General features: G+C 43.6%; 1 long non-coding RNA gene across 1 annotated transcript; it reads right to left on the reverse strand.

The window, feature by feature from the left end:
* Nucleotides 1-252: 252 nt before the first annotated feature.
* Nucleotides 253-16444, reverse strand: LOC138921221 (uncharacterized). Its single transcript, XR_011433630.1, has 3 exons — nt 16223-16444; nt 7263-7395; nt 253-818 (listed from the first exon to the last, which is right to left on the reverse strand). It is a non-coding gene; the product is annotated as an uncharacterized lncRNA (long non-coding RNA).
* Nucleotides 16445-25919: the final 9475 nt, after the last annotated feature.

A 25919-nucleotide genomic window follows, 5' to 3' on the forward strand; every position in this document is an offset into this window, starting at 1 on the left:
TTTTAGTCTTCATAACAACACTGGATCAAGGTGTGGTATGAATAAACAAAGATGTAAATAAATGAATGCCAGATAAAATTATTCCATTTTATTTATGAGGAAACCAAGACTCAGAGCATGACTCACCCCAAATGATACAGCTAAAAACCAATGAGGCCTTATTTGACTCCAAAATCTGTGTAGTTTCTTCTACACCATCTGCCGGGAGTGAATGTGTGTGAGCGGAGGAATCAAGCAGCAAGAGCACTTGTGTAAGGTTTTATAGTTTAATGAAGGACTTTCACCCATATTAATTCTTTTGATTTGAGACTCATAACATCTTTACGTGGAAGGTGAAGCAAATGATACAATCTTCATTCTACAGGTAAAGATATCAGCACTCAGAGAGTCAAGCGGCCTCTCTGAGGTTGCCCAGCCAGCCAGGGAGGTGGCGGGGCAGACCATGACTCCAGGCTTTGTGACAGCAAGCACTCCTCCAGGCTGCTGGCGTGGAGCAAGGAGGACATCAGGGAGCTGGGGCGAGCGCTGATGACCAACATGGCAGTAGAGAAAGAGAGCTCAAAACCCTAACCTTACCAAGAAAATGTAATGCCCTGCTGTTCTTTCTGTAATTGTCTAGATCCTTCAAGAGGCACAGGAGAAAGCAAGCCCAGGCTGATGAGCAAGAAGCAGAGCAGCCTAGGACAGACATGATCGCTGTGTCCTCCACAGTGAGAGCAGAGCTGCCTTTACTAACGACATTGGTGTAACAGATTCTTGTAGAGAAGGAGACTGTAAACCTATCGACCTTCGTTTGGTTTCTTCAGCAGAGCCAGAATCTAAAAAGAAAAAAAAGTACTTGAAATGAATCAAATGTGTTCATTTCACAACCCATTGAAGACGCGTAGATTTAACATCAGCCAAGTGTCTGTAGAACATTTAGTTTTACCAGTTATTTAAACTCTACTTAAGTCAAGCACCGGCTTATTCAAGCCCACAACACACAAGCTTTGCGTGTTAATTCGCCATTTGCCTCCTGGTTGCTGGTTCCCACACAGTCCCAAGAGAGACCAGCCCCCGGCCCCACACCCCCCGCCCGCTGGGAGGTCCTCTTTTTTCCTACACCACCAAGGCAGGTCTGCTGCCCCTTCTCAAGCCTAGCTGAGAAATTGTTCTTCTGGGGTCCCCTAAATTGCCCTGGGGATCTTACACGCCCTCAACATGCACGCCAGCCTTCTTTACGTGTCAACAGGTGGTGGACATAAGCTCTCACAATGGTGCTCAAGCAAGTTCCTCAGAGTTTTGTTTCTTCGACCAGGAGTTAAGAAATCAGGGACCATACATTGAGCTTTTCCAGTGCTTTCCACACCCGGCTGTGGCTCAAATTCACCTAAGCACCTTAAAAGAATATACAGATGCCTGGACTCCTTCCAGAAAGGATTCTGTTCCAGAGAAATGTGTTATAATAGCATTATGGGGATGCCATTAGCAAAATCTGGACTGTGGAAAAAAGAGATGAAGGGGGAGCATGTAGATTCGAACAGACTTAGGAGACATCACAACCCATGTGAGGTTTGAACTTTGATTCTTATTTCAAACAAACACAAGGCGAAAACAAACAAAAAACAAAAGAAAGTTGGGGACATTTGGGAGACCAGTGAGATTTTGAACACTGGTTGGATAGGTGAAGGTATTAAGAACTTATTTCTCCTTGGATGTAATAATGGTACTGTGGTTCTTTTTTGATAACAGTTAACATCTTGTAGAGAAATACACTGACATGCTTTTGGGTGAAATGATAGGATGTCTAGGATTTGCTTCAAAATATGGGAGGAGTGAGTACAGACTGTGGTGAAGTGAGACCAGCCATTAGTTGGTAAGTGTTGCAGTTGGGGGTCAGGATCATGGCGGTAAGTGGGGTTCATTATGCTTCTTGGTCTACTTTAGTATATTTTTTTAATTTTCCATAATAAAATTTTAATCTCCCCGGATTTGTGAACTGTTCTATTTCTTTTTCCCACACGTCTTGATACACTCATATACCCACTCATACACATGGACCACCCTGTTCCAGTGTGAATGCAATGTTTATTCCCTGGAGGAGAAGAAAGGGGAAGAGGGGCTAGGGCATTTTTGTGCTTTGTACGAATTTGACAAGTTTCAGATTCTCTTATATGATTTGTACTAGTTCTAGACTGAGGCACATAGAAGACTTGTTAATAACCTCAGACCAACCTGGTCACCCCTAAAAGGCTAGTCCCCTCTCCTTCTAAACTAAAGCAATCTGCTTTTTTCTTCATAAACTTCCAGGCCTGCAGGAGTACACAAGTGTGTGCTCATGTGTGTGTGTGTGTACCCAAGTCTGCCATGTACCTTTGTGCAGGTTGTGCACTGCACAGTGGTATCACCTCTAAGGGGGCACCCTTCTCATTGTCAGCATTGTAGATTTGCCTATTTATTATGACAACTCTCTTGCAAGTGGTAGCAAAACGTCTTGTTCTAACAAAATCAGTATATTTGGTAACTTTACAACAGATGGAAGCAAAAGTGTCTTAAGATAGGAGCCCCTATCTTACTGGGTGGGCTAGCAGTGGATCCAAGCTGCCTGACTGCCTGAGCTTGAATTCCTTCCAGAAAAACCATTCACTGACTATTATCTTCACAAGTTACTTAATAGCCCTGAGCCCAAGTTCCTTCATCTGTAAAATGGGATGATAATATTGAGAGCATTGTTCAAAGTATTAAATGCATGTGCAACAGTGCCTGGCACATAGTAAGCCAGCCCCCAAGAAGTGTTAGAGATTAGCTATCATCATATCTATTCATATGGGTCTAATTTTAAGGGGGTGTGTGTGTGTATGTGTGTGTGTTGTACTGTTCAAAAACTCAATGAATAAACTATTGCAATGGATTTCAAGAAAACTATACCTACTATTTCACCAATCCAAACTACTTTAAAAAGAGGATGTTTTTCTTAACCATCAAATTTTGAAAAATGAAGTAAATCTCAAGGTCCACATAAGCCTCTTTGCCCTCAGGAGCCGCGTGGATATGCTGATGAGGAACTCTCTGAAGACAAACTCTGGGGTTTTTCCATCCTTCTAACTCCTTGGCCAGTACGCCTGGAATGGGAAAGGATCCAGTGGGAGTTGCCAGTCACAGAAGGGGTATTACCCCACAGGCAGAATAGAGTCAAAACGCTTCAAGAGGTTAAAAGTCTATTTTTAAAAGGAAAGAACACAGAGCATGCCTTTAACTGGGTGTTAAAAATAAACTCAGCGGCCTGCTCCGCACCCCCCGCCCCAGGGTCCTCCCATCCCCTACTCTGCCCCACAGGAAAGAAAGGGCGCTTCTGTTTCACTTTGTTTCTTCTCTTGAATTTTTCTTTTCTTTTTTTTTTTTTTCACTCTTAGCCAAACATGGGCTCCTCGGTTTTCAGTTCACAAAACAGGAGGCATTCTCTCTCAGACTTTCCTCAGGGACCCCCAGAAAGCGGGCTGGATTATAATTTAGAATGAACCCATGTCCGGGGCTGAGGAAAAGCTCCCCACGGAGATAAGCAAAAGGGAGGCCTGCCAGCTTTCCTTCCTGGCCGGGAAGAGGCGGCAGGGGAGGCCACGCGGCAGGAGGGCCTTCCATGGAATGCTACTTGACATGGGGGCCTAAGCACAGAGCTCTCCTGAGTCATGGTTCCCCACAGAAACACGGCTTTGTGTTGCTTTCAATAAATTCCATTGAACGACCACAAAAATCCTATAAAGTAGATGCACCAGGTTTTGTTCATAACAGAGCTAATCTGTGTAGCAGAAAGCTGCTGTCTGCGGTGAGTAATCACTATTTCTTATCGTATGTAGATGGGAGGGGGTTGAAGACCCCAACAGGAGGCAGAGATGTTGAAGACCAGAGAGACGCAGGGCTGTGCAGAGTACTAATATTTTCACTGGAGGAGAAAGGATGACAGGTGAAAGGGTCACTGGGACCTTGTTTACTTAAAAAGATTAAAGAAAAAAAAAGACAGCCATTAGGCAACATAAGACAAAGGGAAAAGTAACAGAATTCATTTTAAGAAATTGAGTTCTATGGGGCCAGCCCCAAGGCCTAGTGGTTAAGTTTGGCATGCTCTGCTTCAGTGGCTCAGGTTTGGTTCCTGGGTGTGGACCTACACCACTTGTCGGTGGCCATGCTGTGGCAGTGACCCACATACAAAACAGAGGAAGATTGGCAACAGATGTTAGCTCAGGGTGAATCTTCCTCAGCAAAAAAAAAGGGAAGAAAGAGAGAAAGTTCTGATTTTGGGTCAGCCTCTAGCCTGAAGTGTGACTTCAGTCAAGCTGTTCACTTCTCTATAGTTTCCTTTGCACAAAATGAGATCCCCACCTGCTTAGATCCATTCTTTAATAGGAATATGTAATTGTTAACTTATATATAATTGATAAAAACAAAATATTATATCAGAGCACTTAAGTTTAAAATCTCAACACAAACGTGTACTTATTTAAACATTGTCCAAATTTAATGAAATGATTTTGATGCATGGCTAGAAAGTTAGAAGGGAAATTTTATCAATGAGGTTGATGCTGAGCCAATTGTTTTCCATTTTTCATTGCAGGGAAGCAGTCTAGAAAAGAATGCCTGGGGGCACCAGCACCTAACCAAATGTACCTTCAAAACAGAGTCCAGGCAGAACGCCAGGTTTCCCGCCCGCGAAGCACAGCCTCTGGGTGCTGTGGAGTTCTCGAGAGAGCTCTCCTGTTCTATAGGCTCACCCACGGTGACCAAGACCCAGCGAAGACCCTGTTCTCACCATATGTGTATGCAACTGTTTTTCAAATGTACGTAGATGGGTTGTGATTAATAAGATACAATTAATCAATTACAAATTTATTAATTTTATTTTTTACACATGTATTAATAAAACACAAACTCATTTTTAAACATTACCAAAATCAAGCAGATTTGCAACATGTATTTCTTTCCTTTTTTCAGCACTGACTGTGAAGGATTTATTTGTATTACTCTATTGGTTCAATTATTTCCTTTCCTTGACCTCTACTGTACACTGTGTCCATATTTTACAAAAGCCAGAGCCAAAATACAATAAATGTAATAGATAGGAATGTGTTTAACCAGCTAATGTGAAAACATCGGGGCTGCCTCACTCTGGTGATTTCCATTTCAGCAAATGCTACTTTATCCCTCACTATCATTTCTGATGACTTGGTTATTCTTGAAATGTGTTTCTGATTTTTTTGATCATTTGTATATTTTTTTATTGAGACATAATTGACATGTAACATTGTATTAGTTTTAGAGGTACAACATAATCATTTGATATATGTGTATATTGTGAAATGATCACCACAAGTTAACATTCATCACCATACGTAGTTACAAATTTTTTCTCTTGGGATGAAAACTTTTAAGATCTAGTTTGTTAGCAACTTTCAAATGTACAATACAGTATTGCTAATTATAGTCACCGTGCTGTACCTTACATCCCAGGATTTATTTATCTTATAACTGGAAGTCTGGACCTTTTGACCCCCTTCAGCCATTTTGCCCACCTCCCCCTGCCCCATGTCTGTCAACCACTCAACATATATTTGTTGATCAACCAATTCTAAAATTACAACTTCTCTCAGCTAGGAACCCTAAAATTTAATATTTAGCTTTTTGCCTTAAAAAGACCTCTGCTAAGCTAATTCATTCTAGAAAGTAATGGGACACTGATACATGTCAGTAACTCAAAGTGCTCCACTAAAACAAAGCAAGGAGTCAAATCTGCAATGAAAACGTCTGAGTCAGTATCTCTCTATTTATTTGTGTTGTTCCAGGAAGGAGGGAGGGTGGCTTACAAAGATGCATACAGTTCAGCCAGATACAACCCATTAAATGTAAGTGAGAAAAAAAAGACAAAGAAAATAGCATAGAAAATGAGTTGCAGGGGAGAGGTTAGGACGTGAAGGGCATGCTGTGAAATCCTACATGCTTCCAAGCATGGAACAGTCACACTGGCTCTGCTCTTTGTAAGCAGCCAAAGGGAAAAGGGAACCACTATCAGGGACATAATCTATATCATTTGTTAAATAAATACACATTGGCTTCTTACAAGAATCCCAACTCAGCTGGCAAGATATGAAAAACTTCAAGAAAGGGCAGCATCCCCAAAGCATACTTATGGCGAATGGATCAAAAAATTAGTTTTAATGTATATAAGTGTCGAATCACATGTTGTACACCTGAAATTAATACAATATTGTATGTCAACTACACTTCAATAAAGAACATTAGTCTTAGCCAAAGTTGTCATGGAAAACTTGAGTCAGTAATTAATTCGGTACAGCCTTTCCAAAGCTTGGTGAAAATGATCTTTGCCCTCTTCTTTACGTGAGGAGGCAGGCAGACAGCAGTGATTTGCTTACACTTCATACACCAAGTCAATTACTGAGACAAAAATAGAAATAAGTGCTGCCCGGTGGCATAGTGGTTAAGTATGCATGCTCCAATTCCGAGGCCTGGGGTTCGCTGGTTCAGATCCTGTAGGTCACCGCAGGGACCTACACAAGGCTCATCAAGCCATGCTTAGGCACTCTCCTGCCTAGAAGAACTAGAAGGATATACACCTAGGATATACAACTATGTACTGGGGCTTTGGGGAGAGAAAAATAAAAAAAGAGGAAGATTGGCAACAGATGTTAGCTCAGGGTCAATCTTCCTCATTAAAAAAGCATTAAAAAAAAAAACAAAAGAAGAAATAACTTGTCCTGGTGAGAAGTAATTCTCAGTCCCATCTTACCTCCAGATGTGCATTTTTCAAACCACAATCTTTAGGTGCCCTCGAGAAATCCCTCCTGGGGACCTTTGACCCTGTTTCGCTTTCTCTTAGATCCTCTGCTGCAAATTTCCCCACTCTGACTCCTAGCCTTGGTCACCCTGAGTGCTCAGGGAGGTAGAAGATGGATGGCCCCCAGGTGGGGAGGGTCAGGAGAAGATGGCAGCACTGGATGAAATGGCAGAGCTGGGACACCCAGAGATGCATGGTGGGGATGGTCTGGAATCAGTCCCTAAAGAGAAGCTGCGCCCGCAGCTCGTGAATGGAGACCTCGTTGCTGACCGAGGAGTCCAGAAGCAAGTCTGGGACCACTCCCTCTCCGTGGGCGCCAGCAAATCACCAGGCCATTTAAAACTCACGAAGCCAGCTTGCAGTGAGCACGTCCCAGACACCAGGCGCTGAGCAAGTGCTAAGGAAACAAAGGCGAACAGGCACAGAAACTACAATTTACCTGGGAGAGTCTATTATATAGGCATTTCAATATGGCGGTCAGACGGTGGCTTGGATCCAATTCTTGAGTCCTACTCCCGTTTTCGCTATGTCACCTCGGACAAGTCAAACTGTTGGGGCTTCAGTTTTATCAGCTGTAAAATGGAGACAGAAACTACATTATAGAGAAAGAGCTTAGAACAGGGCTGGGCATGGCTCCCACCCCGAGACCACTGCCTCTTCCCGACATCCTCGTCTCTGTAACAGTGACCAAGATCGACTGTGCTTATGATATTCCAGGCACTGTTCAAAGTATCTGCTATGCTTAACTCACCTAATCTTTTTCACAGCCCTATGCCGAAGATACTACGGTTACCCGCATTTTATACATGTGAGGCGGAGTGATTCAGGGCCTTGCCTGAGGTTCTCGGAGAGGCCATATGTAACAGAGGTTAAGGGAAGGCACTCTGGGGACAAGTTACCCAGGCCCTGCCACTAAAATTCTATGCCCTGGGCTAATAACTTAACTTCTCTGGGTCTGTCCTCTGCCTGTTGGTTCTCAAACCACTATACCCCTCTTCGTTATGACTTCTGTGGACTACGTTTTTACCAATGAGCATCTGGTTAGCTCAGGCAATGGGAAGCACTGGTGGAGCTTAATGGGTAAAGAAGCGGAAATGTCAAGGTGTTTCCTTCCCTCCGTGTTTGGGGTGACAGCTCCAGCAGTGGCTGCCTCTCCTCCAGGTTCCTGTTGGGCAGCCCCACTACCTCAGCGCCGGTGACATCACCTCCCGCTCTGTCCCAGTAACCTGCAGCAGCAGCTTCCTTCTGTTACTCATTTCTGGGTTGTCTTGCCGTCTATACCTGCCTTCTGTGTTTTTGCAATACCCTTGTAGTCAGAGCCCCGTATCAAATTTCCTCGGGTGAACCACCAGAGTGTCATCAGTTTCCCTGACTGGACTGTGACTGATACACTTTGTGCTTCAACTTCCTCATCCGCTAAATGGAAATCCTAATTGTAGCCCCCTCACAGGGTTGTCGTGAGATTAAATCAGCAAATATACTTAAAGTGCTCAGAACAGAACCTGGCACACAGTAAGCGGCAGCTGTTCTGGAACACACAGCCAAGGCACCAAATTCCCTTTCTAGGATTTCAGGGAGGGGATCCTGAAGCCTTAAAGGATGAGTCGGAGTAAACCAGGTAACGAGAAGGAGAAGGGTGTTTCAGGCAAAGGGATGGGACAGCTTGGTGGTCAAGACATCAGAGAGAGCAGGGGCCTTCCAGGAGCAAGAAAAAGGAAGAGGTTCAGAAACACTAGAGTATGTGGACCCCACAAGGCGAGGGGAGAGAGTCTGGGGAGAGAGATGAGACTGGAGGGGAGAACAGAGCCCAGAACAGGCCTTTTAAGGTGTGTTAAGTGTTAAAGGACTTGAACAAGGAAGCCATTAGACGGAAGTGGCTGTAAAGCTTTGGTGGCCTACGTAAGCAACCCAAAACCTAAACCTGTAAATGCCTTAGGGTTAAGAAATCGAAACCCAAGGATGACCAGTCACTCGTAGCCAACTAGGTTTTAAGCTGTAGCCAATCAAATAATTTCCTTTCTTTGCTTCTGCACCTTCTCTGTAAGTCTTTCCCCGGCTCCTGTCCGAGGAGTGCTCTTGACCACTTCCGGTTTGGCACTGCCCGGTTGGAATCAACTTTTGCTCACATAACCTCTTAAAACCTTTAATATGCCTCAGTTTACGTTTTGACAGGAGCTCAGACTTTGACCTGAGGACAACGGCAAACCATTGGAGCATTTTAATTAGTGGAGTGACACAACTGAATTTATAGTTTAGAGAGATTTCTTTGGTTGTAGTGTGGGAAGTACACATATGGGTGAGAAGGATTAAAACGAGAAAGGCAGGGAGAGCTGTCAGGAGGCCACTGTTTGTCTCCAGGCAGGAGGTGATAGCCTGGACTAGGGTTGTGACAGTGACGTCAAAGAAAGAAAAAGTTATTCAGGAGGTAAAAGTGATGGGATTGGCATTGGACTGGATATGGGAGGCAAGTGAGAGGGAGGCGTCAAAAATGATGCCCTGGTCTCTGACTTGGGTAAATGGACAACAGCAAGCAGCTCAGCAGAGTGGATAAAATATGGGCTCTGGTCCACACAGCCTAAATTCAAACCCCAGGTCTACCCACGACTGGCTGTTGACCTTGGGGCAAGGCACTGATTCACTGTGCACCTCTGATGTGCAAAATGGGGTCAATAACTGAGCCATTCATATCAGGCCCTCGGAAAGGTGAAATGAGGTAAAGCAGATTAAGTGCTTGGAACCGAGCCTGGATATCATGAGCGCAGTCAATCTTGGTCACTATTACAGAGACAGGGATCTCAGGAAAAGGCACAGTCTCAGGTCTGGGAACGTCATGAATTCAGACCAAACGTGTTGAGTTTGAGACATCTATGGAACCTGAGAATGAGATCCAGGCTAGAGATATAGATTTAATCCTAGAGCCATTGGCAATAGAGACAGCAACTGATGCTGTGGGAATGGATGAGATTGTCCAGGGAGTGTAGGTAAGGTGAGAACAGATAAGAGTCATAGGGCAAACCCAGGGGGGTGTCAACATTTAAGTGATAATTTCAATAAGTGGGGCCCAAGAGGAAAGCAGAGAAAAGCCATCAGAGAAGTAGGAGGGGGGCCAGCAGTGGCCACAGGCCAGTTGTGAGGGGAAAACAAAGATGCCACAAAAATAGCAGGAGCTGGGACTGAGAGCTATTGGTGTGATTTGGGATCTCCATCATCATCCTCTCCAGCCACGGGTCATGGGACATGCTAACAAGAAGCTTTACACATCTCTGTTAACATGCAAAAAAGCAACACCAGGGTCCAGCCCGCATACTGGTTAAAGTTCCAAGTGCTCTGCTTCGATGGCCCAGGTTCGAGGTTCAGATCCTGGATGCAGACTTACACCACTCATCAGCCATGTTGAGGCAGCAACCCACATACAAAAAGAGGAAGATTGGTACAGCTGTTAGCTCAGGGCTAATCTTCCTCAAAAAAATTTAAAAAATAGGAAGATTGGCAACAGATGTTAGTGCAGGGCAAATCTTCCTCACCAAAAAAAAAAAACAAAAAACCCAGCAATCACCAGATATCCGCCTGATCTTCTGTCCCGATCCAGAAGCACATGGTAGTTCACCTTAGTGACTGGAAATGACAGCCCAATTTCTCCGGCCACTCCTTTGAACCCATGATCTTTTCCTTCATGTCACAAACTACCTGGAAATATTCCTGCTCTGTCCAGACAACTACTACAATTGTGCACAAGCATGAGTCTGATTAGCTACCTTCTCCTGCACAGCAGGCCATTTGTAGCTTCCTCATCTTCTTTCCAAGGCCCAAAAATCTCTTTAAGTAATTGTCAACTCAAAGTTTTCTTTTTTGCTAAAGATTCTGATTCCAGAAGGTTGTTCCATAGGCTATGTTTATTAGAATCCCAAGACTTGACCCACAGCCTCCCTCCCAGGAATCTGGTGGCAATGCCAGCACACTGCTGGCTCAGGGGAGGTGTTTGCTAAAGGACACTGGGAGGATTACTCTGATTCGGTGCAGAAATATTGTGAAACTGCTTTATATTCTGTCTAGCACAAGCAAGTGGGAGTTGTTATTTTTGTAATCATCATCAGAACCTTCTACTACATAGTTTTGGGAAGGGGTGATAAAAAAACAGAGTACTTCTTTCTGAGTTCCACTAGTCCCAAACTTTCATTAACATTCAATTATTCTTAGAAAAGTTCAGCGTCAAGCTCTCTGCTGCTCCTTGGCACAGGAGGACCTGTGCATTTGGAATGATGTAGTCATTTCTTACTCTAGCAAAAAAATATTACTCTGGCAAAATGAACATTTTAGCCCAAGATGAACTTGTTCCATTTCTCATTCCTCCGTTCTCAAGGTTAATTGGGTTGCTGAACTCCCACAAAGTGAAAAGAAAGTACCTAAATGGTGTCCAAACCAGCCTGGAAGGACACGGAGAAAAACCAGAACCAAGGCTGACCAGTCTGAAAGCTGGTAAATGTTTTCAAGTGAACAACTTTCCCTTTAACAATATGTGACCAATAAAAAGGGAGAGTGCATGATTCTTTTTAAATCTCCATGGAAAACAAGATGTATTACCATAGTGATTTGATTCTGCAGCAATAACGTAAATGGCAATCCACTCTCAGAGAATACGTGTGTTGAAATGGGGAAATGGTCGCGCATTCAAACACAAGAGTTAATGGGAGCCCTAAATATAGATTATATCCCATCTGGCTGCCAAGAGCCTGCCTCAACACATCAGCCAAAGGACTAAACCAGAGCAGGGAACTGGCTTTTAAAAATGTAAAAGAGAAAAGAGATTCGCTTAGAATTTTATCTGGTAAAACAACCTCAAGTCATAAGATGAAGAGTCATGGGTTTCATGGGCTGTTTATGACTCAGATGTTAATTCTGATGCTGTCTTCAAATGCATGGAGAGAAAAGAGATTTTCTTCTGCAAAACTTGATAGAGTTTCGTTGAAGCAGGTAGCTCGCAGCTGTAAGTGGCATTCAGTCGTTTAAAGTAATTTTGACGACCTGGCTTTGACATTCCCTACATTTGCACAGTAAACAGAGCTACTGTTTCTGTTCCTCCATTTTAAACGCTAGCCCCGTGGGGACCATGTTCCCAGAGCATTTTGCAAGAGTTATGCTTTGCACTAACTGAACAGCAAGGCTGTGTTTACAAAACAAAATTATTTTCTCCAGTTTCAGCTTTGCTTCTTAACAAAGTAGATATTTCTCAAGCCAAAATTTCCCTTTTGTTTATGATTGAGGATCTTGACCCAGAGGAAAAAATGAAATCCACTGATGAGTACGGAAAATCACCACGACACAGAAGCCTCTCTTGACAACAATCCTGTGGCACATAAGCCATTGTGAGAACCAATGTTCTCATAGAAAGTCAACAATGGCTATTTGTAGTTGATCCAGTTCCTCAATTTAGGAAATTTTTGTCACATAAATAGATTGGAGAGTCTTACAAGATATATATTTATGGTTGACCCTTTCTGCTTCTCAGAATTTGTTTGGAGTATTGAGAAACGCTCTCCTGAGTGTGTTGGTTTCTTTTTGTGCAAATTCTGCTGAAACACAGGGACAGTGAACAGGCTGAAGAAAATTTACTCCAGGCCTTGTGTTGATAGGGAAGTTTCCCTCCAAGCCTGGGGCCAGGGGTGCTTCTGTTCTCCTTGTTGGAGTCCCCAGAGAAACCCCAGCTCCCAAATATTAATCAGATCTGTAGACCCTCTGCTTAAAACCCTCCAGCAGTTCTAACTCACTCTTGAGTAAAACTGTTTACCCTGGCCAAGAAAACCCTACACAATCTGGCCCCTGCTCAGAACTTACCAGTCCTGTCATGGGCTGAATTGTGTCCCCTCCCCACCCCAAAATTTATGTGTTGAAGTCCTAGCCCTCAGTACCTCAGAATGTAACTGTGCTTGCAGATAGAGTGTTTAAAGAAGTCAGTAAGGTAAAATGAGGTGATGTGAGTGGGCCCTAATCCAACATGACGGTGTCCTTATGAGAAGAAGTTAGAACACAGATATGTACAAAGGAAACACCATGTGAAGACAGAAGGAGAAGGTGGTCCTCTATAAGGCAATGAGAGAGGCCTGAGAAGAAACCAAACCTGCTGACACCTTGATCTAGGACTTCTAGCCTCCAGAAGAATGAGAAAATAAGTTTTTGTTGTTTAAGACACCAGGCTGTGGTTCTTTATTACAACAGCCCTAACAAGCTAATCAACCCACTCACTCTCCATTCCCACTCTGAGCTCCAGCCATCCTTGCCTTCTTTCTGTTTCTTTCAATATGCCTAACTGGTTCCCACTGCAGGTCTTTTGCACTATCTGTGCCCTCCACCTGGTCTTGCATGACTGCTCCTTCTTGTTTTTCAGGTGTCAATTCAAATACCACTTCTCAAAGACCAGATCATCTAGAGGAGCCCTTGATCCCCATTCTCTCTCTCTTCACCCTTTTAAAAGTTGCCATCACAGGACTTATTACTGCTTTTCTTGTTAACTTACGTGCTTTTTTATCCTTTGTATCCCCCAATCAGCTCCCTGAGGACAGTCACAAGATGTTTATCTTTTTCACCAGGTATCTCTGACTCTTAGAACAGAGTCTGACACTTGGTAGGGGATTCAGGAAATATTTATTGAATGAATGAATGTCTGAATCAATGAATAACAACTGAAAATTTTTTAAAGTCAGTAAAATCAATTAATTAGCATGAAATATATACCACAAGGTAAAGATAATAGAGTTGGTTGAAGTAAACTGAATGAAAGTGAATTTTGTTGAATTAGGCAAATGAAAAATAACCAATTTATAAAATTACATTTTATTTTAACTCTCTGTGATCTAGTCTTGATAATGTAGACTCTATTTCTCAAAAATAAAGCAAAGGAGGATACATGACGTCTATTAAAAGAAAAGACTATCTGGAGATAGTTCAACCTGGAGAGGACAATTAGGAGAAAGGGTCTCAAGGAGATTACTATTCACTATGTTCCCTTTGGTACTGTTCAAAACTTGCCAGTGCATATATTACCTTTACAAAGAAGTTTTACAAGAGGTAAAGCAAAGAGTTGAGCAATTACTTGCCTTAAGGATGTCAATGAAACTCTAGTCGTTTCCCCATCTGCCCCACACATGCCATCATTCCTACTTCGGTACCTTTTGCTCCTGTTGGTAATGCTAAGAGGACATCTTCTCTCCCTATCGCTTTCACAAGTTCTTCTGTCGTGACTAGACTCTCTTGTGCATTCTTCTGGTAGATGGATTTCTTTGAATTATAATTGTTTGCTTAATGCATCTGTCTTAACTTGAGCTTTGTGAAGGCAGAGAATTAGTCCTACTTGTGTGAGTAATGACACAACAGTTAGCCCATGAAAGGGCTCCATAAATACTTGTTGACTGGGTAAAGATGCCGAGCACAGCTCTTCCCTAAAGCCCCAGCTGACCCATCCAATGCTTCAGTCCTTTCCTGGGCTTCTCTTAGTTCCTATTATCTGCTCTGTCCGTCCCAGGACTTGATATCCTACAGCACAACAAGAAGGGCAAAAGAGGGCATCCCGCTCAATAAACACCACCCCAGGAGCCCAAGTCAAGAAGCTTCCTGCTTACCTGACTTCACCTAAAAGAAAAAAATGAAGAAGCAGCCAAGTCCTGTTAAAGCCTTTTCTTTTTTAATTGAGATTCCATAAATTGAGAGACCATAAAATCCACTATTTTAAAGAATACAGTTCAGTGGTTTTTAATATCATCACCACTGGTTGTACAATCATCACCACTATCCAATTCCAGAAGATTTTCATCACCCCAAAAAGAAAGCTTATATCCATTAGCACTGTGTGCTAATCTAACAGTCTTCAGCCCTTTGTTTCTGATTTCTTTCACTTAGTAGAATGTTCTCAAGGTTTATCCGTGTTGTGGCATGTATCAGTACTTTACTCCTTTTTCTTGTTGAGTAATATTCCACTGTGTAGATATAACATTTTGTTTGTTTATCTTTTCCTCAGTTAATGGACATTTGGGTTGTTTCCACTTTTGTGCAATTATGAATAATGTCGCTATGAACAGTATAAGTGTATATGTTTTTGCATGAACATATTTTCTCAATTATCTTGGATTATATGTCTAGGAGTAGAACATTCTGGGTTATAAACACACATAATAACTTTGTGTCTAATTCATTGAGGAATTGCCAAACTGTTTCCATGGCAGCTGCACCATTTTACATTCCTACCAGCAATCTTTGAGGCAAGGCATTTTTTTCAGAGATTAGATAATCACGAATGAAGGACATTGCCCTTTATAGACAGTCCAAGGTCAAAAGAGAGAGGAAAGAGATGTTTTATTTAAGAGGAAGATGTTTTATTAGGGGAATGAATGGCTCACCAAGTCCTGCTGACTCATTTTCAGTCACCTTTGCCATGGCCTTGATTAATTCACGTGTTGACCAATGTTCAGTCTTAACACAAATGACCAGGGGGCTAGGGCATTTTTCCCAAGCAGTATAAGCACTTTGAGACATCATTTAATGCATGTGTTTTTGTTTCCTGTTCAAGAGGAGGAATAGGTCTTCTTTTCCCACTTAGCTTTATTTTGGGAAATAAGCTTTGCAAAAAGCAGGAAGCTCAGCCTGGCTTCAAAACACCAAGCTGCCTGAATGTATTTCATTCATTATTTCAGAGTTTTTATTTTAAACTTTAGGCTAAGGCAAATTTTATGTGTCTGAAACGCTTTAGGAAGTTAAAAAGACATAAAGGTTAGTATGTGTGTGTATGTATGTATGTGTGTGTGTGTATGTGTGTTTGTATATGTGCATGCATTTGTGTATGTGTGTGCATGTGTGTGTGTGTGCACCACAGAATGAGGGTGCATGCTGCCCATCAATAATTAACAAGTAACAGAAGGCCACCAAATATATTGTCATGGCAACCAGAACCTAACCCCACACTGGCAGATAAGTTTCTGTGCCTCCTCGAGAGAAAGCAGCACAGCTTGTTAATAAAAAGGATTCCAAATCCATGTGTATATGTATGCGACTTATGGATGGAGTAACAACAAATGGAAGAAGTATATTTACAAATGAAAGTGAACCTACGTTGACTTCACTAAAATCGTTTTTTTCTCATCATAGATTTCTCTATGCTATGCATTCTTTCCCAAAAGAATCAGCACAAGACCATGAACTCAACTAAACCCCTTCTCTGTTGATAAAACTCCTGTCCTGACTCCAAGTCCACGCCCTAAATAAACAGGCGAGCCCTTGCCCCATGCCCTAAGGGGCAATCTCCCGAGACCTTGAACATGGAGAGAGCCCATCGCCAAGGAGGCTGTTCCATCCACCCAAGTGTTCTCAAGCCACACAGTTCCTCTCCAAAGAGGGGCAGTGGGAGCCGCTCACCTGATCTTGGCAGGTGCAACCGCAGAGAGAGGGGAGGAGAGATGGAGAGGGGAGATGAGCTCCTTCGAGCCAGGACAAGAGGTAACAGACGAGGTAGGCTGTCAATCAGCTGTCAACAAACAGCCTGACCAGTGATGCTCTCCTTCCTGAGGCTGTGTGGAAATGGTCTGAGTGCTGTTCTGGGAAAGCTCCCTTCTGGCGTGCAAGCAGAGGCAGAGGCGCCTGTGATGAGCAGAGAGAAAAGAAAAACTGCAGGGCTCTGAGAGTCACCTGGTTCTGGGCCCTCCCCATCACATCCCGAAGCCTCCATTTCTCCAGCTCTAAAGTGGAGGTGGGTCCACGTGACATCTGAGAGAAAGCACATAAGAGCGTGCTATTAAATGAGTGAAAAACTCACTCACTCAAAGTTCACGACTCTCAAACTGAAGCATGTATCAGCATCAGCTGGAGAGCCTGTTAAAACACAGATTAGCGGCCTCACCCCCAGAGTTTCCTTTCATTAGCCCAGGGGTAGAGCTAGAGAATCTGCATTTCTAAAATTTCCCAGGCGGGACATGCTGATGCAGCTGGTCAGGGACCACACTTTGAGAACCACTACGAAAGCACAGGATAAAAGTCAGCTAGAGTTATAACAAGGCATGTCCAGACTAAGCAACAAAATGGAAACATTTCTACTGTCCAGAATAAGCAAGAAGATAATAAAACATATGAAAACAATGGGACATGTAATGCTTGAGCTGCCAGTAGCAAAGAGTTGTGATGTGGTCTTTAAAGTCAGAAAGAGCAGGGATTAATCAAACAGAGATTTCCAACAACTCCTGTCCTCCGACTTAAGAGAAACGAAGAGACCAAGTCTACTGTCCCCTTGGTAAGCCCTTGGCCTTGTAGTTTTGGCTTTCCTTCTTTACAGATGAAGAATCACTTACCCTAACTCTCACTCAGCGGGGAGAGGATAAGAGCTGGGGGAAAGGCACACCACCCCCTGGCTAGTCACTGCCTTTAGGAATAGTACGACCGACGGGTAGAAGACTTTATGGTTTTAAAAAGCTTTCCAGGGGCCGACCTCGTGGCTGAGTGACTAAGTTCGCGCGCTCCACTGCGGCAGCCCAGGGTTTCATGGGTTCGGATCCTGGGTGCAGACATGGCATCGCTCGTCAGATCATGTTCAGGCAGCGTCCCACATAGCACAACCAGAGGCACTCACAACTAGAATATACAACTATGTACCAGGGGGCTTTGGGGAGAAGAAGGAAAAAAAGATTGGCAACAGATGTTAGCACAGGTGCCAAAAAAAAAAAAAGAAGACAATATAGTATTGGTGAAAGGATAGACAGATCAATGGAATAGAATAGAGAGCCCAGAAATAGACTCACGTAAATACAGTCAACTGATCTTCAATAGAGGAGCAAAGGCAATAGAATGGAGCAAGGATAGTTTTTTCAACTAATGGTGCTGGAACAAATGGACAACCACAAGCAAAAAGAGAGAGAGAGAGAGAGAAAGACAGAAAGAGGAAAAAAAGGAATTTAAACAAAAACTTGCACCTTTCACAAAAATTAACTCAAAGTGGATCATAGACCTAAATCTAAAACACAAAACCATAAAACCTTTAGAAGATAACATAGGAGAAAATCTAGATGACCTTGGATTTGGCAATGACTTTTAGATACAACACCAAAAATATGATCCATGAAAGAAAAAAATTAATAAGTTGGACTTTACGAAAATTAAAAACTTCTGCCCTATGAAAGACACTGTTAAGAGAATGAAAAGACAAGCCACAGACTGGGAGAAAATATTTGCAAAACATATGTCTAATAAAGGGCTGATATCCAAAATATAGAAAGAACTCATGAAACTCAACAATAAGAAAACAAAGAACCCAATTTAAAAATGGGCAAAAGATCTGAACAGACACCTCATGAAAGAAAATATACAGATGGCAACAAGCATATGAAAATATGATTAATATCCTATGTCATTAGGGAATCGCAAATTAAAACAAGATACTACCACACACCTGTTAGAATGGCTAAAATCCAAACACTGACAACACCAAATGCTGTCGAGGATGTGCAGCGAGAGGAGCTCTCCTTCCTTGTTGGTGGAGATGAAAATGGCACAGCCACTGTGGAGGGCAGTTTCGCAGTCTCTTACAAAGCTAAACATAGGATCATGCACGACCCAGCAAATGCAATCCCAGGTATTTACCCAAATGAGCTGGAAACTTACATCCACACAAAAACTTGCACGTGAATGCTCATAGCAGCTTTATTCATAATTGCCAGAGCCTGGCAGCAACCAAGATGCCCTTCAACAGGTGAATGCATAAACAATTGGTGGTCCATGCGGACAATAGAATATTATTCAGTGATCAAAAGAAACGAGGTATCAAGCCAAGATAAAACATGGAGGAACCTTAAATGCATATTGTTAAGTCAAAGAAACCAGTCTGAAAAGGCTACATACTATAGGACTCCAACTACATGACATTCTGGAAAAGGCAAAACTATGGAGACAGTAAAAAGATCTGGGTTTCCAGGAATCCAAGAGGAGGGGGAAGGATGAATAGATGGAGCACAGGGCATTTTAAGGGCAGTGAAACCATTCTGTGTGATGCTGCAATGATGGCTGCACAACGTTATGCATTTGTCAAAATCCGTAGGACTGTACAGCAGAAAATACAAATCCTATTGTAAACTATGGACTAGTTAATAATAATATCTCAATATAGGCTCATCAATTGTAACAAGAGTGCCACACTAATGCAAGTTGTTAATAATAGAGGAAACTGTGTATGGTGGGGTGGGGAGAGGGTTTGGGAACTCTCTGTACTTTCTAAGCAGTGTCTCTGTGAACATAAAAATGCTCTAAAAAAAAGTAAAGACAACTTTTTTAAAAAAGCTTTCCCAAATATTATTTCATATAATCTTCAGATACCTCTATGTGGTGAAGTAGATATGATTATCTCCATTTTTGAGATGAGAAAACTGATTTACCGATGTTCACACAGAGTCAGTTGCAAGCTAAGATTTGAACATTTCTCTTCCAATTCCAACCTCTGGACTCTCTCCACTGCACCGCACTGTCTCTCCTGTGTGTGCTGTGCCAGGACAACCCACTTGTCCTCACATCCTCCTGTTTACCTCTTACGGATGCTGCCAAGGCCAAAGAGAGCCCAAGAGACACAGGAAAGAGGAATGAGTATGTGGACAGAATGGAAGACACAAACGCCTTCATTGGGGGTGACCCCATGATTCCCCTGGCTGGTCTGAGCACCCCCACACCTAGTCCTTAATTTTACACAAGCTTAGTCAGTGTTTGTGCGGGGGCAAAGAAATACAGCAGCCAAAAATGTGAGACTTTGGGGATTAGTCAAGGAAAGGCATTACATCTCTAATTTGGTGTGGGCTTTTTGTCCCTAAATTATCCAGATTTTCCTAAGAGAGTATCTCTCAAACTTCAGTCCATGTCCTATCTTCCCCATTTTTGCCAGGCCTGCCTATCACTTATACTATTTTTACTTGATATTTTTCCTTTAAAGAGACTCACATTTTATTTTATGTCATCCTAAACAGTGCTGAACAGCCTTTGGGGCCAGCCCAGTGGCACAACGGTTAAGTTCACATGTCCTGCTTCAGTGGCCCAGGGTTCACCGGTTCAGATCCCAGGTGCAGACATGGCACCACTTGGCACGCCATGCTGCGGTAGGTGTCTCACATATAAAGTAGAGGAAGATGGGCATGGATGTTAGCTCAGGGCCAGTCTTCCTCAGCAAAAAGAGGAGGATTGGTAGCAGACGTTAGCTCAGGGCTGATCTTCCTCAAGAAAAAAAAAAAAAGCATCCATCCTTGCACCGTTTCCAACCACCGTGAGAGCCCAGTGGCACCCACCACACACTTTGAGAACTGCTGCCCTAGGAAATTCCCCCCAAACTTGGAGCCCACTACACAGAAACCATGGACCTTGCTCTCCTCTGTATTCCTAGCACCCAGCATGGTCTGCGACACATAGTAGGTGCTCAGAAAAAATTTGTTGAATAAATTAAGGAACAGTAAAAACTAATTTGTTCCCCAATTTTCCAGCAACCATTTTAAATCTAATTTTCTAGTTGCAGCCCTAAGCAGCAACAACTTCCCAACGTCCCCCAGAGCGATTGCCTCCCCAGACCTGCCCCAGACCAACCACATGTTCAGTCTGGATCACTTCCTGCTAGGGCAACACACAGAGTCACTCCGGGCGCCCACATGCTCCAGGTCCTTCAGGTTCTCCCTCCGCCTTGAGGGTTCTGTCCCACTGGACCAGGGCAAGTTCACATCTCCTGGGAAGCATTCTCTAGTGCCCCCTGGCTGAACTCCCTCCTTTTCGCACTCATAACAAGAACTCTACTGCTCTTATCATTCTATCTTGTAACCGTCCATTTTCAAGAAGGCAGGCTCTGTGAGGGCAGGAACCACAGCTGCCTTGTTGGCCCAGCGCCTGGTTCCAGTCGTGCCCAGTATGTGCTTCTGAAGTTACTGCTACTTATGGCTGCCTTCTCCATGCACAGGGAGCTCCTGGGTTTGATTCATCCTCAGGCCCCGGCACTTACTACAGCCTGGAACATAGTAGACACTTAATTAATATCATGGAAGGAAGGCAAGCAGGGAGGGAGGAGTGAGGGAATTTAAGTTGGAAGATCCAATGTATGATTCCATTGGGCTGATGGCTGGAATATTGGTACACAAAGTCAGCCATGAACTGTGTGCTATCTTTGGCTACACTTGGTGACAGCCAGAAAGAAAGAAACAATAATTGAGTGACTACTAGATGCCAGATATCATGTTAGGTACTTGTCGTAGTTTATCTCATTACTCTTTAACTCTGTAAGGTATCATTATTTCCAATTTATAGACAATGGAAAGTTGGGTTTTTTCCAGTAGTGAAGCACGATTTTTCTGCGTGAGCCTACGCAGTCAGACTGGGGGCTCGCTCTCCTACCCAGGGGAGAGGAAGCTGAGGAGAGCTGCTCTCTCCCTTCTCTCTGTCTGAGGGCAGCGACCTTGGACTCGACCATCCTCTTCCCTTCCAAGGGTCAGCGGGAAAACCTCACACAGCAGAGCGTGCCCCTGGGACCCGTCTCCTTCTCTTCCATGTTCCTCACCTCCTTGCATGGGGAACGAAAACGTTGGGCTGAGCACAAAGCAAATTTCATCGCAGTTTACACAGACCCTGCTGACAAGTTCATGACCACCTGCACCAACTGCTCAGTGATTGTGGGACATGTCACGAATGCGTACAGACCCCCTGTGATGGAAGTGAGCCTTCTCCATCGGTGGTGACCCCTCCTTTGACCTTGGAGCCCCCCGAACGGCTAAAATTGGGTGGTATTTGTGTGCGGACCATGGGACGTACTATGCCCTTTGGTTAGTGACCCACACAGCAACCAAGTAGGAGCCAGACTAGAAGTCAATGTCGAATTGTTCAACTAAATTTCACTTAAAGAAAGGTGACTTGGGGAAGTGCTGAGCCAGAAAGTTCTCTCTAGATTGGTTTACTGTGAAGCAGAAGGGAAGAGTGTTTTAACTCTGGTTTGAGATGACATCTGATGAAATTACATGGAAGGCGAGGGAACAACATCCTCTGAGCAGTGGTCCTGATTCGGTTCACTCCCTCCCCCTCTCTCTTGCCACCTTCCCATTTCACCCACCTGGAGCGCCTCATGAGAGGCTAAGAAAACCAAACAATATAAGGTCTAGTTTAAACTGAGTGCTAGAAACTAATAGGGAGAAATCCACAATTAAGGCAGGTAAATGCCTCTTGAAAATTAACTGAGATGAACCCTAAGCATGGCTATAAAGTTATAAAATCTCCAGCATCCCATTTATTTGCCCTTTCACCCATTTCCCTCTCAAACTTTAGCCAATTTCTCTCTCTCTCTCTCCCACCCCTCCCCATACTCTACCACATTGTTTTAATACATGTGTTTGCAAGAAAGGAAAGAATCTTAAGTTAGTCATTCACACTTTAGTATGAATTAAAGCCAGTGAGTCAACTCTCACAGGAATGAAGATTTCAAGCCATAGTTCTAATTTTGGAATGGCTGTCTTTGAACCCTTTTAAGGCTATTTCATAGAACAGCTAAATGCAAGGAAGAGGAGAGGAACTGCCCAAGCCTGTCTATGCATAAAGGCAGTCTTGAGTCCAGTTTTGAGAAATGAGAGCTTTCAGCTGTCACTCCCAATTGAAAGTGAGTTCAGGTTAATTCACAGACGCTGAGTGAGGGTTGTAATGTGTTCTTCAGGATTTACTGATTTCAATACCCTCCTCTTCTCCTCTAAGCCTAGGAAACAGATCTATTTCTGATGGCCTCTAAGTGTCAGCCAGTGGGATCCACTCTCATTTGACACCTGGTCTCTTCACTCCAGATGCCCTTCCTCCACTGGGTTTTATTTGAAAAGGCACAACATGAGCTTCCTGGGCCAAATGTGGCCGTGAGTCTTTCAACAAATGTTCTGCTCTAGTGAGCGCGACCCTCGGAGCAGAAAGTCGATAGTGCTCTGACATATGGCTGGTCCCCCGGAGGCTGTCACTCCCCTCTCTGCAGGAAGAACTTCAAAACTCTCAGCCAGTGGAAAATTCAGGCTGTTCCAAGCCAGAGAGACAAGTGTGCTCCCAAAATGAATACTGGCATTTGGAAATGCCCTAGGGTATTATAAATATAATCTTTCTGAGATGTGAGTGTGTGTCAGGGAGAGAAAGAAATGGAATGTGTGTGTGTGTGCACGTGTGTGTGCATGATGACAGAAAGGGACACAAGCACAGGCCCAGGGCCAAGAAGTATCCGTGACAAGAATACGAGGTCAAGCACAGAGAAGAATGTCTCCTATGTGTCCAATCACTAAATTCAGAATTTTCTTCTGCTTCCTCCCTCAATAAATGGGGGAAAGAGAATTAGAAAGAAAAAAAAGGGAAGAAAAGGAGAGAAAGAACAAGAGAGAGAAAGAGAGGGAGAGGAGTGGGGATGGGGAGGGAAAGGAAGAGGAAGGGGGGAGCCTTACTGCATGCAGACAGAAAGGCCTAGATGGAGAGAGACAGTCAGAGTGAGGCACTGCTGACAAAGCACGGCCCCACCACCAGTTACATGGCATTCATGTCGGCCTTTATTGTGTTTGCCGACTATCAAATTTCATGTGCAAATGAGCCCCCCTTCCCAGAATGCACCGCCAAGGTTGGTCTGCCATCCACAGGGCATTCCTGCCACAGGTTTCCTGCCCAACAGAGGGGCTTGTTGGGGTGGGTCTGACTCAGCCTCTTCTGGATCTCTGGACATGCTGGCCAGTCTCTGGGGCTGAGGAATAGAATGAAGCGAAGTGAGCTGACCCTGCAAGGGGGTCCCGAGACCTTCACTGCTCTTTAGCCAACTGAGCTGACCGGCCAGAAGAGGCAACAGGGCCTCAGGGCGGGGCACTTAACCCTTTATGTGCCGCAGCTCCCTGTGGCAGGCTGGTAAAGTCTGCAGACCCCTTCTTGGAATAATGCTTTAAATACATAAAACTATAAAGGAAAACAGTTACACTGTTATGGTCCTCAAATATTTAAAGAACACGCTACGGTAATATTTGTACTCCCTTATCGATGCTTTCAGTAATAAGATCTGACGAAGGGTCAAATAGCTACTGTCATTTCAAAGAGCGATGGGAGATGTTTCCAGATGTCTGCAACAACTCTCAGGTGATGTGAAAAGAGCTGTGATGTCCATGATGACAACGTCACAATGCTAATACCACTGTGGTTTGTTGGCTGCATTCTTACCAGAAGGAAAAGCTAAATTTCAGGGAAAGCTTAGGTAGAATAGAGATGCAGTCTCTTCCCACTCAAATTCACGCACCAGAATGAAGGACACAAAGGGAAGAGGTCACTGATGATGATTACAACAGGGACCACAGTAACAAAGCCACGTCTGCTACAACAACAACGGCCAATGTGGCTGCCATCGATGGAGACTCTTCTGTACCAGGCCCTGGGCTAGCTGCTTCCCATGTGTCATTTCCCTTCATCCTTGCACTGAGGAAGATGTGGGATTTCTTCCCATTCTACTGATGAGCAAACTGAGGCTTAGGGATTTTAGAGAACCTGTCGCGGTTACAGCTGATGAGCAGCTGAGCCAAGAGTGGAAGTCAGGGCTGTGGCTGTCTGACTCCAGAGCCTATGTTCACTGTGTCTCCTTGAGAGAGGGATGTATGTGCATGTGTGCGTGAAAGAGACAAAGACAGAAAGAGAGAGCGATGAATGTCCAGAAGCGCTGTTTCCTTTCCCTCATCCATGTACACATCCCATTGGTGTGAAATGGGGATACAGGTGCCAGAGAGGATAGGAGCCTATAGATCATCAACGCCCTCAAAAACACTGAAACGGAAGAGCACCGTGGGGAGACTAGCTCTATCAGATGGTAACAGACCACAAAGCCTCTATAAATAACACAGCAGGGTAATGGCACGTGAATGGACAGACAGGTCATCTGAAGCATGGCGGACTCTCCGTGCAGCCACAAACGTGATTCACAAGCAGGTACCGCGCCTGCCGAGTCACACACGCTGGTTACTCAACAAGACTCTGCCAGGCTTGAGGAAGGAGGGAGAATTAATTTTTCGAAATAGTGTTCAAACAGGATCTGTTTCTGTTTGGGTCATCAGATGAGACTTGCACATCAATCAGAGTGGCAAGACCAAACTCAGCTTACTTTAACACAGTCCAGGATGGCAGTAGCTTTCTTTGTGGTCACATCACATGGGTGACTCACATTGAATTTATTATCAAATAAAATCTCTCAGCCTTTGTCACACACCTTGCTGCTAAGCCATGTCACATCCTGAAAGTGTGCCATGGGCGTTTGGGACCCATTTACTCTGTCTTTCATTTATCCTCATTATTTAATTCTATGGCCATGTCCTATCACGTAAGCCCATGACTGTCTATTTTTACCTTTGTTTTTTTATTAACGAGCACGTCCTGGTGAACATTGCTTCCTCTCTTTCACTAACCAACATTTCAGCAATCTCTTCTGGAACCTGACACGAGATCATAAGGCAACTACATAGCTTGCAGAATTCACTCCTTCTTAAAAAATCAGATGGGCATTCACTGATCTTATGCTTCATCTTCTCTCCCATATCCACAACTTCTCACAGTTCCCTCAACTCTGCAATGAAGTTTGTTTAGGCCAGAAGAATGGACCGGTTTAATACCTGTACTTTTACTCGTCTTAAATATCCATTTCTCTTTCATCAATGCTCGCTCAATCCTTTTCAGTTCAAAGATCATTCTGCTTCACTTATTCAATATATAGTGGGTACTGACTATGTACTGGGCACTGAAAATTCAAAGATAAATGTGTTTCCTGAATTTTAAAAAGTTTCCAGCTTATCAGAGAAAACAGATGTACAAACAGATAAATTACAATATTTGGCAATTAGGAGTCAAAATAGCTTATATAATAAAGAAATTATATTGACTTATGTAACTGAAAGGTCCAGAGGTAGGACAGGCTTCAGGCACGGTTTGATTAGGGCTCCATCTCAGGTGTGTCATAAAGTGTCTAACAACTAGCTGACTCTCCAGAGAACAAAGCCTTGATTTGAAGTATTTGCCAATTTCCGTATTGTAAATACTCCCACAGTGGCCTATTTCAAGCTACAACATCAAGTCACTGAACGTA

Source organism: Equus caballus, chromosome 28 (genome assembly GCF_041296265.1).
Source record: "Equus caballus isolate H_3958 breed thoroughbred chromosome 28, TB-T2T, whole genome shotgun sequence".
Taxonomy (NCBI): Eukaryota; Metazoa; Chordata; class Mammalia; order Perissodactyla; family Equidae; genus Equus; species Equus caballus.